The 15,420-nt window shown below is 42.7% G+C and overlaps 1 protein-coding gene across 1 annotated transcript in view; it reads left to right on the top strand.

The window, feature by feature from the left end:
• The window catches only part of acap3a (ArfGAP with coiled-coil, ankyrin repeat and PH domains 3a), a 331,316-nt gene that overhangs the window by 11,322 nt on the left and 304,574 nt on the right, over positions 1-15,420 (top strand). The gene's annotated exons all lie outside the window — the stretch shown is intronic.

Raw genomic sequence — 15,420 nt, 5'->3', positions numbered from 1 at the left:
GACATCACAAGGCAGTGAAAGCTGATATATAAATGCAAATATTTCTTTCTATTAAGTTACAGTTAGAAAATCTAGGCCTGAGTGTCCAGTTTTGAACACAAAGTGAGCCAGCACCTTTAGCAGAAAAAAGGGAAAAATCTGGAAATAGAAACTAATAAAATAAAAGACATATTCATTGAGTTTGACTAGGGAACAGGAAGGTGCCATATTTTCCAACAGGAATAGGATTTCACACAAAAATTAGACCCTAAGTACTCCCAGACACCAGTCTGAATTGTTCTTAAGGTCAAATGGTTCCTTTTTTGTCTTTTTTTGTTTCCTCTTTCTTGCAGTAAGCACCATCTACAGTTCAGAAAGTTAATGTTGATCAATAACAGAGTAGCTGCTGTCATCAACTCGTTGGAAAGTCTGCAAGAATTTATTTTGGGTGATTCTCCCTTTAATCTGTATCCCTCACTGTGAACTGTGCACCAGCAAAAACAATACAGATTGTAGTAGTTTACAGATTATTTCTTCCTCCTCGTACACTGCATTTATATACACCCATAATGTAGTAAAACATCCCAAGACACTTTACAGGGCCATTATGAAATGCAACATTTGACACGTGAGCCACACACACAGAAATTAGACCAGGTGGCCAAAACTTTAGTTAAATATGTATGGTTTAATGAGTGCCTTAAAGGAGGAGATAGAAGTAGAGAGGTGGAGAGATTTTGGAAGAGAATTCTACAGCCTAGGGACTAGTCAGCTGAAGTCATGGCAGCCAATTGTGTAGCAATTAAAACCGGGGAAGAGCAGAGGGCAGAATTGAAGAGCGCAGAGATCTCAGAGGGTTATGGGGCTGGAGGAAGTTACAGAGATAGGGAAGGGCTGGGCCATGGAGGGATTTGAAAATAAGGATGAGAATTTTAAAGTTTCTAGAGGGGGAGCCAAAGTTGCGAACAGTCTGGCTCAGGTTCAAACAGTGGCCAGGGAGAGGGATGGAGTCAGTGGTTTGGGAATGGAGTTTGTGGTGGGTTGCACATCAAACTCCTATAAACAGCAATGAAAGAAATACCCAGAGAGTTTGTTTTAGTGATGATGGTTGAGGATTAAATGCTGGCCAGGACACCAGGCAAACACCTAAGCTCCTCTTCACACAGTGCCATAGGATCTCTTTATGTTCACCTAAGAGGGCAGATGGTTTAATAACTCATTCAAAAGGCTACACCTCCAATGATGGAGCATTGATCTCCTAACTCAGGAAGGAGGTGTTACCATTGAGCCAAGGGTAATGAAGGACCTGAGATTGCATCACTTAGCAGTAACCTAGTGTGTTCATCTCTGCCTCTTTCCCCCATGGAATATCCCACCTTCTTCTTGATAGACCTTGAAGAACTGGGAGCATGCTCTCTGAGGTACCCTCGTACACCTTGAAGCTGTGCTAAGGAAATTAAAAATATTCAAAATTTTAAAAAAGTTTGCCAATCATAATTATAGTTAGAGACACAAGAGAATAGCTGGAGTTTCAGGAACTACTCCCTAGAGTGTCAGCAGAGTCTTTCTGATAGGCCTCAGATCTTACTCCCTAGAGTGTCAGCAGGGTCTTTCTGATAGGCCTCAGATCTGAGTCCATTTGTCACCTGACTGAAAATTCCTTCAGTCTTAATGGACCATTCAAACAGCAAAGCAAGCTCTGGTGCCAACTCACAGTAGGTTTTGTAAACAAAATGTATTTGAATGGGCCTTGTCAAAATGAAAGCTGAGGATTTTCAGGTGAATATTGACTATGACAGCAACCAATATGTAAAGTCACAAAACAAAAATAAAAATACCTGGAAAAACTCAGCAAGTCTGGCAGCATCTGCGGAGAGGAACACAGTTAACGTTTCGAGTCCGTATGACTCTTCAACAGAACTAAGTAAAAATAGAAGAGAGGTGAAATATAAGCTTGTCCCACCCCCCCTTAAACCAGCTTATATTTCGCCTCTCTTCTATTTTTACTTAGTTCTGTTGAAGAGTCATACGGACTCAAAACGTTAACTGTGTTCCTCTCCGCAGATGCTGCCAGACCTGCTGAGTTTTTCCAGGTATTTTTATTTATGTTTTGGATTTCCAGCATCCTCAGTTTTTTGCTTTTATTATAAAGTCACAGCCAGTTTCCTACATGTCAATTTTAATAACACTTAAGCTCATGACCAGACTTGTGACCAAATATTTGTCAAACTGTATCCGGTGAGGGTAATAAAATTGACAGGGTCGGTGTCAGACCAGAAAGCAAGAAGGAAGTCCATGTAGTAGACCACTTCATTTAGAGAGAAGAAACATTACAACATTGAAAGTGCGCATGTAGTTACAGCTGAAGTCAGTTCACAAATAAATGGAAAAGGATAATCAAACTCTTTTTCATGAAAGATGTCTCTTTCAAAGTCTTTTTCCTTGCTTGAGTTGTTGAGGTGAGTTATACTGATGTTTATAATCTGCCTGATGTATAATACATGCAGAAACATTTCACACCCTAAGTTATGGATGGGATGATACACAGACCAACCCAGTCTCCCTGTTTGCTGTCCTGTTCTCAGTTTGTTATGTGATGATTTTCACAGTCCCACTGCTTTGCTTATGCCTAGTTCTGCTCTGTCTCAGCTGCAACCGTTGCTGAAAGTCAGGATTAGTGCCTTCACATCAGAGGCCAGCAGGCTCGCTGTCTGCTGCTGCTCACAGCTAGCTCACTCTGAACCTTTGAGAGATTTTTCTTGGGTTTATCAGCAGACGGCTTAAGTCAAATTTAAATTGAAACCCTTTGATTCATTACACCATTCTATCTCTCACGGGTAAGATTTCAGCTGACTTTATTCATATGGAATTCCTCAGTGCTCCACATTTACTGGGTTGATTCCCTGATTAGATGGGGCTTCTAGATAGGCCAAGGTTGCTGAAGGGACAGATGTATGGGAAATAATGCATGCCAGCAACCTTTGAAGGGCTGGTGCAGTGACAGATTGTTCTTCAGCCTTTCTAAAGGCTGTACTAGGCAAAAGGGTGACTTGGCAAAAAAAGCAATGATGGCAAAACAAATATGGGGTAATAATGCAACATGCCCCAGATCAATCCAGACATCTCAAGGACTGCCTCAAGATGACTCTACAGGTAGTATGCCCAATAAGTGAGTGCGCACCGCATGTATCTTGAGTTGATTGATGTTCGTAGCGGTTGCTATTATGTCACCAGCCAAGGCTGTAAAGAGTAGTCCATTGATCCAATCTGAAGCTTGCTTCAAATAGCTTGGCACAGAGGATTGCCTTAAACAACAGGAATTCTGACTGTGGCCTGGACAGTGGGCATTCTCTTCATGTTTCTGTGGTGCTGGTCATTGACCACCTAGATTGGGTGGAAGCGCTCATGATTCATCGAAGCCATATTTTTGAGTGTCAGGACCTGAATGACCACAAGTAGCATCATTAATTCGCTGGTCTTTAGGAAATCCTGCAAACCAGAAACATTGTGATGACCTCTCATTCTGCTGCCGGTTTTCCATGGGACACAATGCATCAGTGATCCGCTTGATGCATCTGTGCACTGCAGATTGACTGCTGCTGCTGATGTCATTACAGTGTCATGAAATGAGTCTGAGACATGGAAGGTCAGGACTCTGGGGGCCTTCGCTATTCCTGAAGTGAATGGTGCAAGTCATATTCCATCAGGCTCAAGGACACATTGCCACTTCCCTGGTGAAATGGAACCTGTAGAAGCTCTTGTAGCAATTACATTTCACCAAATTGACGTTTAATCTGAAGGAACTCAAATTAAGATTTCTATAGGACTCATTTCCTATTTCTATGCCTGGTATATGAAGCATTTTTGATCAACTGATCTGCATTACTGTATGATGCCGGTAACCCCAGAGGCATAGGTTGTTCCCAAAACTATGAGGTAATATTTTGAGTTCTGACATTTCTCTGTCTTAGGAAATTATCAGGGAAGGTCTTCCAGTAAATTCTTCCAGTGTGTCCAGGCTTGCCTATTTTTTTAACCATTTTAACTTTCTCCCATTCTTTTTCTTTTTTGCAGCTGGCTTTTTACCAGCACAGGCCTCCTTCCAACTCACTAGAAGGGGAGAAGCTGAGCTGTGCACTTTTCCATGACCCCGACATTGCTATCTTATGATCAGACAGCAACAGAAATAGTTAGGAGGGCGTTAGAGGGAAGTGGTTATTACACAATGTACCTCAGCACCCTTCCCTTAAATGAAGAATACCTCAGGCCCCAAGTTCAACAACATCTTATATTTATATAGCACCTTTCATGTAATAAAGCTTTCCAAGTACCATTATGAAACAAAACACGACAATGAGCCACAGAAGGAGATATTAGGTCAGATGACTAAAAGCTTGATCAAAGAGGGGGTTTATAAGGAGTACCTTAAAGGAGGAAAGAGAGATAGCGACATGGAAAGACGTTTGGAGGGTATTCCAGAGCTTGGGGCCAAGGCAGCTGAGGGTGTGGCTACTATTGGTAGAGCGATTAAAATAGGGCTGCTCAAGAGGCCAGAATTAGAGGAGTGTAGATATCTCGGAGGGTTGTGGGGCTGAAAGACATTACAGAAATAGGGAGGGGCATATCCATAGAGGGATTGGAAAACAAGGGTGAGACTTTTAAAATCAAGAAGTTGCTTGACCAGGAGCCAATGCAGGTTAGCAAGCACGGATGATAAGTGAACAGGACTTGATGTGTACACAGGCAGCAGCGTTTTAGGCGACCTCAAGCTTATGGAGGTTAGAATGTAGGAAACCAGCCAGGAGTGCATTGGAATAGTCAAGTCTAGAGGTAACGAAGGCATGAGGGTTTCAGCAGGAGATGAACTGAGACAAAAAAGAAAGACTTGCATTTATATAGTGCTTTTTACAACCACCAGATATCTTGAAGCACTTTATGGCCTATGCATTACTTTTTTTTAAGTTTAGTCACTGTTGTAATGTAAGGAAACGTAACAGCCAATTTGTACTCAGCAAACTCCCACAAAGAACAATGAGATAATAACCAGATAATCTGCATTTTTGTGATGTTGATTGAGGGATGAATATTGGCCAGGACACCAGAGAAAACTTCCTTGCTCTTTTTTCAAAATAGTGCCATGGGATCTTTTACATCCACCCAAGCAGGCAGATGGGGGCCTTGGTTTTATGCCTTATTCAAAAGACGGCACCCCTAACAATGCAGTGCTCCCTCAGTATTGCACTAATGTGTCAGCTTTGATTTTTGTGCTCAAGCCCTAAACCCGGAACCTTGTGACTCAAAGGTGAGTGAAGGGCAAAGGCGTTACAGAGGTGGAAATAGGCAGTCTTAGTAATGGTGCAAAAATGAGGTTAGAAGCTCATCTCAGGTGTCAGACGTGATACCAAGGTTGCAAGCGGACTGGCTTAATCTCAGACTGTTGCCAGGGAGAGGGATGGAGTCAGTAGCTAGGGAATGGAGATTGGACCAGGTTGCAGAAACAATGGCTTCAGTCTTCCAAATATTTAATTGGAGGAAATTTCTGCTCTTCCAGTCAGATGTTAGATAAGCTCAGTTTGATTTGTGCTCAGTCACAATAGGTAGTCTTAGCTGGGGTGACTTTGAATACTATGCAGTTGGTCCCAGCAACAATGGTCTCCAACCACAAATTTGCGATAAAGGGCAAATTAGACAAGGATACCCCTTGCTGATTACTACCCAGCTTCAAAGTGTACGGATGTCGGTTGGGAACGGGAGGTGGGTCAGAGGCAATGTTTTCACCCCTGTTTGTTAGTCTGTTTGGCTGTAAACAATATACCTCAAAAACGAATGGATGGATTTCAATTAAACTTGTTACATGGATAGGGTATGACCCAAGGAAGAATGGATTAGATTTTGGCGAAGATCTGGATCCTGGAATTTTTTAAAGGATCTATTAACTTTGGGAAATAGGGTGAATTGACATTTCTTAGAATGTGGGTTGTTTTATTTGGAATGTTGTTGATTATTTTAGAATGTTGTGGATTGTCTCAGCTGCTGTGGTGGAATTTGTCCCAGCTGTCAAAATGTGAGCAGAATTTTCAGAGCAGATTGTTGGATGTGGATTGGCCTGAAGCCTCCTCAGTGAGATGGAAGCTCTTGAAAAAAGATATCTTTTTTTTCAGTTTTGTAGTTACAGAGCATCAACCAGGTAGGGAAAAGCCTCAAGCAAGAGTTGCGTACTTGTAATAGTGTTGAGTTAACACAACATGGCATAGGTATGTGCTCTACTGAGCGCCCTCTTTACTTGTTTTCTGCTGTGATGCCTCCACAAATGAATAGTCTAGCCTGGTGAGGGAATAATAACCACTTGGGTGGTATGCCCGAAGGAGACTGTGGAACTGTGACACAGCATGAGACAGCAGCTTCAGGAGAGGAGAAAGAAAACCTTTTGCACTTTTAAAAAAAAAGTTCTGCTGTTAACTGTGTTCATTAAGGGGGACCTGTGAATGATTAGTAGGTTAGGAAGGCCAGAGAAGCAAAAAAGTAGTCTCACACTGACAGTTTTGTAATACACATGAGACCCTGCTCTTTCACACCCATGTTTGATTCCCAGCCTTGTCAACATATCCTTGCAGTTATGATTTTTACCAGGCATTTCCATTCTGGCTTTGAGAAAGGTTGAGGATCAGGGTTATATCTTAATGGCCAAGTGTAGGTTGTTGCACTGGCATGCGTGGGGGATGGGAGGCAGAAACATTTTAAGCAGCAGCATCCCGGGCTAACTGCTGAAGACATGAATGAAATCAGAAATGGTGGGAGCCTCTCGACTGGCCGGTGCAGGAGCTAAAGAAACTTAAATGGAGAAATGTTGCAGTATATTAGTAGTCGGAGCACCCCAAGATAATCGGATCACCTGAGTGTTGCAGTGCTGTGAAAATCAGAAGTAACAGTCTTTGATAATCATGATTAATGCAAAGAAGATCTTTCACCCAGCCTTTTGTCCTGGACAAAGAAGGATAACACAGTTCAAAGGCATAGGCAAAATAAGAGTTTAATGTGCCAACGATGCATTGAAACAATTAAAACATCATCAGCCTAATCGCGTCAACATTCAGTCAGTGGGCCACAGTAGGGTTAGTTGTGCAAAGACATTTTGTTTTAAATATATCGATGATCTGCTAGACTGTATAAATAAGCTGCAATTAGCAAAGATCCTGTGGTGCTCTTCACACTATCTTTTGCCAATAGTTTTATCAGGGACACTGCCCTGGCGATACGAGGAGGGGACCTTAGGATCCAGGATCTTAGGATTCCATGTGGTTGGGGACCCAAGGGGAGTGCAGGGTTGCCCAGGTGTGGGGTAACTGGGTGGAAGGTCCTGTAGTTCTGGGAATACTGGGATGGGTCCTGGGACCGAGATTCAGTGAGCAAGGGAATGTGGGAGCAATTGGAGAAGAGGTTCTAAGATCTGGGATCATTGGAGCTTGTACCGGATGCATCTGAGAGTCTTGTGAACAGTTGAGGGGAGGTTCTGGGATTTGGGGGTGTGTGTTTGTTGGTAGAGGGAGAGCAGTGTGGGGGGCAGGGTTGGAGGTGGTCCTGGAAAATGGAGGCAAAGGCTCCAGTTGGACTGGGAGGGTTTACAGTCTGACAGGATTGGGGGTTGCCTGGATATGGAAGTATTGGAAGGGTGGAGTTAAGGCAGATTAATTGGGCAAAGGGCCCTGAATATGAGATCAGCCCCAGACCCCAGCTGTCAGCCTCCTCTGCCAAATTTGCCTGGAGTTCCTTGTTGTGCATTGTGGCACTCTCTCACAGAGAACCACCTTTCACAGGTTTTCCCTGTTGTTGTAAGATTCCAATTTTAACTTTCTGCCTTAAAGGAATTACTTTGCTATTAATATGACTTAATTTGTTGAGCCTTTAATTTAGAAGTAAGCTTTCATAAACAAATAAAAAAAATTACCTTATAAAATGCTCCAACATTTACAGGTTAAGCAATTTCCTGCGTTGTAGTACAAAAAATTCCTTAGCTCCCAGAAATTTGAACTGAGTTATATTTGGGAACAGTATAGTATTGTCACTAGGTTATTCAGCACGTTCACACCAGTGCACGATAGGAAATGTCACACTTGAGCCAATATGTTTTGTGTGTGAAACTCTTCATTCATCATCTCAAATTTTCCCCAACTCTGCGATCACCAGTGACCGACTTGTAGGAACCAGGATCTCTGTCCTGGTGTTGTACAGTGGGAAATGCTCATACCAGACACAATGTGCATTACAAAGGACAAGTTCTATAATTGTACTGGGTGCATTTCCTCCCTTTACTCCGATACAAAAATTACACTTCCCTAAAAGACAAGTGAAAACACTAACCTTCATGTCCCAATTGATATTTGAGAATAAGTATATTCTGAAATTAATGGGAAAGGATACTGTTGGAAAAGACACCGTTTCGGGGAGATGGAGGCATTTTAACAAATTCATTCATGGGATATGGGCGTCACTGGCTAGGCCAGCATTTATTGCCCATCCCTAATTGCCCTTGAGAAGGTGGTTGGTGAACTGCCTTCTTGAACCACTGCAGTCCATGTGGTGTGAGTACATCCACAGTGCTGTTAGGAAGGGAGTTCCAGGATTTTGACCCAGCAACAGTGAAGGAATTTTTTTTATTTGTTCACGGGATGTGGGCTTTGCTGGCTGGGCCAGCATTTATTGCCCATCACTAGTTCCCCTTGAGATGCTGACATATTTCCAAGTCAGGATTGTTAGTGGCTTGGAGGGGAACTTTCAGGTGGTGGTGTTCCCATGTGTCTGCTGTCTTGTGCTTCTAGATGATAGAGGTCATGGATTTGGAAGGTAATGTCAGTGGACTAATAATCCAGAGGCCCAAGCTAATCCTCTGGGGGCACAGGTTCAAATCCCACCATGGCAGCCAATGGAAATTGATAACTAGTCTCAGTGATGGTGAAACTGTCTTCAATTGTTGTTAAAAACCCATCTGGTTCACTAATAACCTTTAGGGAAGAAAATCTGCTCTCCTTACCTGGTCTGTGCCAGATGCGACACCAGATCCACAGCAATGTGGTTGACTCTTAACTGTCCTCTGAAATGGCCTAGCAAGCCACTCAGTTCAAAGGCAATTAGGAATGGGCAACACCAACATCCCATGAAAGAATAAATAAATTGAATATATTTTCTGTACTTTCTCTTTTTACTGATTGAAATACAAGCTCTTTATTGTAAACTTATAAGAAGAGTATTGTATCTGTGATTAATTTTGTTTGATCTAAGAGCTATCTTTATACTGAATTTCTTTGTCTCAGAGATGCTGTTTGTATTAACATGTTATAGTGGAGTCATTCATCGTGTAAATGTTTGCTTTGAGCAAAAGAATCCTAACTTCCTGTACTGCTGCAGCTGGCTTGCAAACTCCATGTATGTCTGTACAGTATCATAACCTTTCAAGCTCTGCCTGATTTGAATTGGTTTCAGAGTCTTTCCAAATGAAGCAATGGCTGGTTGGAATCACTTGGATTTTATAACAGTAAATCATTTAAATATTATTAATGGGGTTAAGACACAAAAGACAGAGTTTACAGTTGATTTACACAAAACAGCTAGAACAGAGAAATGATTAACGTACAACTAGTAAAGAGAAATGTGGTTACTTTTTCATGTCCGCCTAATGTAAACATTCATTTTCTCCTCCTCGCCTCTCTCATTTTCTTCTCCCTTCTCTCAAAGACACTGACACAAGATGTTCTTTGGATGCAACCCTCCTCAGTGTTATACCCAAATGACCAATCTTCCTTTATGAGCATTAACAACGAATTATAGGGCAGAAGGCTCAGCAATGGATATATCACCATGCAATCTAGTCCTGTCCTCCCCCGATATCCGTTCCCTCATTTTCTGTCAGCAGATAGCAATCCGGAGTAGGAGCTCTGGCTGAATTTTGCTCTTCCCCAGAAACTGTTTACAGTTCCCTTACTGTTAGACTAAGTAATTTCTCTGAGAGTTTCGAATCTTTCATAAACAAATGCTTAACTCGAATCCCAGAACTGAGATGACAGCATTGAACTCAATCCCGAGTTTGTGATTGTTTATAACAATTATTCTGATTTCGTATGTATGTGTTGTGAATACAAATGAATGTTGTACGTATGATCGTGTGATGCTGATTGTGTGTATGTGAGTACATTGTATATGAATTGCTTTTCAACTATCAGCAAATATAGCAGCCAATTTACACACAGCAAGTTCCCCCAAACAGCAAATCCAAAGCCAATGACTTTGCTAGTGTTGGTTGGGGGAGAAATCTTGGCTAAGACCCTGTTCACATTTGAAAAGTGCCATTGGATCTTTCACATCTACCCAAACATGTGAGATGGGCACAGATGCTCCGCCCAACAATGTAGCTGTCCCTAAAGATAGAGTCTAGATTACATGCTTAAGTAGGTTGGTCTTGAACCCAGCACCATCAGCCACCAAGGCAAGAGTCCTACCAACTGAGCCACATAGACACTGGAAAGGAAACTTTTCCATTGAAGTATTACACAACTGGAAGATTGAAGCTGGGTAACAGGTGCTAGGATCCCCCAGTGAGGCTGCTGCTGGGTACACAGGAGAAAGTGTTCCACTGGAGGGAAAACTCAAGGGAGGTGTGATCTGCACACGGGATGAGCTCCAAAAATGAGACTTCGACTTTTAGTCTTAAGCATGAGTATGAACAATGACGGGAAAAGATGCTGACCTATTAGGGTAAATTTTGTGAGGCAAGGTTGCTTATACACACCACACTTGATGGGAATAGGGATTGGAGAATGAGGTGGCGAGGCCTGTGCAGTGAACTCGAGGACGTCTGATTTTCCAATATCTGTTCTTCTGTCCTCTGGGCAGAGCCTCACAAAAATTCCAAGATGAGTCACCTTTATTCGGTGAGATTTGTGGATGGCCTACATGGTATTTTAAGTATAGATGGCACAAGTGTTCAACTGGGAGTCACTTTAAATAAAATAAACATTAAACAGCCAACAGGGCAGACCAAGGATGGAATACCTGGCAAGATTCCTCTGACAGAAATTAAGTTGCCCCTAATATCTCTTGTCAATGTGGATATCTCCCCAGTGCAAACTGTTAGGAGCTCCCTTCAACTGCAGTAAGGATTCAGGCATTTCTCTGTGTAGTGTTGATGTGTACACAGTTTATAATGCAGCATTACTCATCAAACACTCACTCTGCCCACCCATGGCAGCGAGACCTCTAAGCTTGTTTTAACAAACAAAGCATTAGCTCTAGAATGGAGGCTAGTTAGACTGATGTTTGACTGCCATTTGGTATGGTTTAATGTCGCATGGATTTAATTCACAACCAAGGTATTTCGAAAATCACATTCAAATGATCCTCCGTCAAACATATTTTTCAGGCAGCAGTTGGGTCACTTTGTGTGTTACATACTATCAGGCAAATAGAGTCTCAGAAAACTGGTATACAATTTTGGAGTGTCTGTCACTGCCTGTACCTCCATGGAGAAATATTACAAAATACTTAATACTTCTTCTTTGACAGCACCGTCCAAACCCACAATCACGTAGAGCAGCAAGCGCGTGGGAACACCACCATGCAAGTTCCCTTCCAAGTCACACATCATCCTGACTTCAAAATATTCTGCTGTTCCTTCACTGTCACTGGAACTTGTACCTAACAGTAATATAAAAGCAAAATAACGACCGATGCTGGAAATCTGAAATAAAAACAGAAAATGCTGAAAAAACTCAGCAGGCCTGGCAGCATCTGTGGAGAGAGAAACAGAGTAGTGTCCTTGGCCCAACCATCTTCAGCTGCTTCATCAGTGACCTTCCTTCCATCATAAGGTCAGAAGTGGGGATGTTCGCTGATGATTGCACAATGTTCAGCACCATTCGTTTCCATTGACCAGAAACTAAACTGGACTAGCCATATAAATATTGTGACTACAAGAGCAGGTCAGAGGCTAGGAATCCCGTCGCGAGTAACTCACCCCCTGACTCCCAAAGCCTGTCCACCATCTACAAGGCACAAGTCAGGAGTGTGATGGAATACTCCCCACTTGCCTGGATGGGTGCAGTTCCCACAACACTCAAGAAACTCGACACCATCCAGGACAAAGCAGCCCACTTGATTGGCACCACATCCACAAACATCCACTCCCTCCACCACCGACGCACTGTGGCAGCAGTGTGTACCATCTACAAGATGCACTGCAGGAACTCACTAAGGCTCCTTTGCCAGCACCTTCCAAACTCATGACTGCTACCATCTAGAAGGACAAGAGCAGCAGATGCATGGGAACACCACCACCTGGAAGTTCCCCTCCAAGCCACTCACCATCCTGACTTGGAAATATATCGCCTGTCACTGGGTCAAAATGCTCCCTCCCTAACAGCAGTGTGGGTGTACCTACACCATGTGGACTGCAGCGGTTCAAGAAGGCAGCTCACTGCACCTTCTCAGTGGCAACTGAGGATGGGCAATAAATGCTGGCCTAGTCAGCGACGCCCATATCCCATGAATGAATAAGAAAAAGTTAGCGTTTCGAATTCATATGATTCTTCTTCAGAACTCAGAAGAGGTGATGCAGCTTCGAAACATTGAACAGGATTTTCTGGGTCCTGCTCACCATGGGACCAGAAATTCCCACGCAAAGTCAGTGGACCTTTTGCTGGTCCGTCAAGTTATCCATTGTGCCTGCGATGATTCCCGCGGGTGGGCGGGACCGGAAAATTTAGGCCATGAGCTCTGATTGCCTCTCTCCACAGATGCTGCCAGACCTGCTGAATTTTTCCAACATCTTGTGTTTTTATTCCTATCTAACAGTGTTGTGGATGTACCTATACCACAAGGACTGCAGCAGTTCAAGAAGGCAGCCCACTGCCATTTTCTCAAGGGCAATGAGGAATTGGCAATAAATGTTGTCCTTGCCAGAGACACCCACATCCCAAGGATGAATAAGAAAAAACACACTTAAATCCCTGGAGAAGGTGATAAATTGCAAACACATTTTCCTATATAATCAAATGTTTCTGGGGAGTCCCACTCTTCTGAAATAATTCATCTCCCTTCTATTAGATGCACGCAGATCTAATGCCACAAATCGTACTGAAAAATACATCGCCGTACCTGAAATGAATCCATGGAAAACAAGCATGATGTTTAAATTGAATTTAGTGATTGATTCTGAGGCAGAGGATTTCCGCTCAAAATTTAGGCTAGCTCTCTAGTGCCACACGAAGGGAGTGCTGTCTGATTGGTGATGCTGTCTCAGAAATCGGAGGCCCATTTACCTGCTCAGGTGTAAGTAGTATCATGTGGCAGAACCAATTATCTGGCCGTTGATGTGATTGCTGGATGTGAGATCCTGCTGTACACTGGCTGCCTAAATTATTTGCCTAAACGCTAACAATGACTGCACTTCAAAAATAACTTAATAGGCCGCTAAAGGCAAAAGGCTTTCTTTCTCTGTTATTAAGATTATTGGTGAAAGCTAACATTTGTTTTTAGTTTTCAGAGTGTGACAAGAATGCATTATTCCAGCAAGCCAGATTGGTCTTATTAATTATGCAGGAAAAGGGATTTTGGTATTTAAATCATCAGTTTTTTTCTGCTTGGCAATAGATTGGTGTTAAAATTGCCCAAACAGTTTTGGCTTTTCTGTCTGAGCAGTAAGCTGGACTAGTGCCAGACTATTGAGGTGCTGCTCTGTTGTGAAGCTTTGAGTGCACCATCTCTGTGCTCACATGCCCTCCTTCCTAATACCCTGTCCAAAGTGTGTTCACTAAAGAAAGTCAACCCACCTCCTTATTAGTTTTATGTTCCTGACGGCAGATTGCCTGCAAACTCTGTGCCAAGTTATTCACCGCGATATTCTACTGTATCACCAAGCTTCATTGCCATAGGTGAGATATTTCAGCTTTAACGGTTTCACATTCATAGACATGCAGACACAGGGGCATTTTATCACCATATTCCCCAATTTACGTCACATGTTGGTACACAACATCCACCTGGCGTTTATTAGTTATTTAGTTCCAATTGCCATTGATATCAATGTGTTGCTAGGCTGTCCTTGGTGCACTCTCGTGTTTAGTTGTCTATGTGCCTCTGCCTGACGACTTGGAGCATCAGACTAGTTGAAGGATTATCTTGAAATCCTGCAGAGGTCCTCCTGATCTAGTGAGTGTGGAAGTCCCAGAGGAGGGGTGAGACTTTTCAGACAAACTTCTGGAATTACCCGTCATATGTGGATTGAATCTGTTCATCCCGTTCCCCTTTCAACCCTGTGCTTGTTGACCTACATTGGCTCCCAGTCAAGCAATGTCTTGATTTTAAAATTGTCATCCAAGTTTTCAAATTGCTCCATGGCCTCACCCTTCTCCATCTTTGCAATCTCCTCCTCCCCATAATCGCCTGAGATATTTGTGCTCCTTTAATTCTGACATCAGGTGCATCCCCAATTTTTAATTGTGCCCCATTGGTGGCCGCGTCTTCAGTTGCCAGGACCACAAGCTCTGGGATTGCCTCCCTTTACCTCTCTGCTTCTGTGCCTCTCTTTCCTCCTGTAAAACACTCCACAAAACCTACCTCTTTGATCAAGCTTTTGGTCATCTAACATTTCCTCTGTGGCTCAGTGTCATACTTTGTTTTATAATGTTGCTGTGAAGCACCTTGGGATGTTTCATTACATGAAAGGTGCTATATAAATATAAGTTGTTGTTATAACAGCAGATCTTATGACTGAGCAAAAATTAGAATCTATAGAAACATGAGCAAGTCAATTAGGTCCATGAAACGCGTTCCTTTCTGGTTTTTCTCACCTCCATCTTCCCACCTGGTCAAAGCTTCCCACTCTCTTTGTAACCTGACTTCCACAGGAATACTTTATAACAGAGGCCTCTGGATAAGGAGCATGACCCCAGGCTGGTTTTCTTTTTCTCTCTGTTTCCTAGCCCAGGGCACAGAGATTAATTGGAACAGTGATTACATCACTTGGTTAAGGCATTGAGTCGTTGGCTCCTTTAATAATGTCATCATCACAGTGTAGTTTTCCATCAGACACGGAGGAATTTCTCTGACACTTGTAACCATACCACAACCACTTTCAAACAGAATCTGAAATGCAACTTTGACAGGCAGAAATCGAGTTATTGCGAAATCCCGCCCCGGCAAGCTGCAAAGGGTGTTTTGTAATCAGTATTTTAGCAACATTTCTTCCTCTGTTTTCGCACTGGGCACTTTACTGAGCCTCTTTTTCTGTAACCAACATTGTCTTATCTACAAGATATCCTCGAAGCATCACAATGGTGCTTGCCTTTTGTTTAGGGAGAATGTTTAAAAAGCTCACAAGTTAGCAATGGGGATTGTGCTTTGTAGAGTAGACATAGTCGCTTCCCACATGATGTTCAAACCTGCTCCTGTTAG

Source organism: Cetorhinus maximus, chromosome 15, assembly GCF_964194155.1.
Source record: "Cetorhinus maximus chromosome 15, sCetMax3.hap1.1, whole genome shotgun sequence".
Lineage (NCBI taxonomy): Eukaryota > Metazoa > Chordata > Chondrichthyes > Lamniformes > Cetorhinidae > Cetorhinus > Cetorhinus maximus.
Note: the sequence above shows the minus strand (reverse complement) of the source record. Positions and strands in the feature narration are given on the sequence as shown.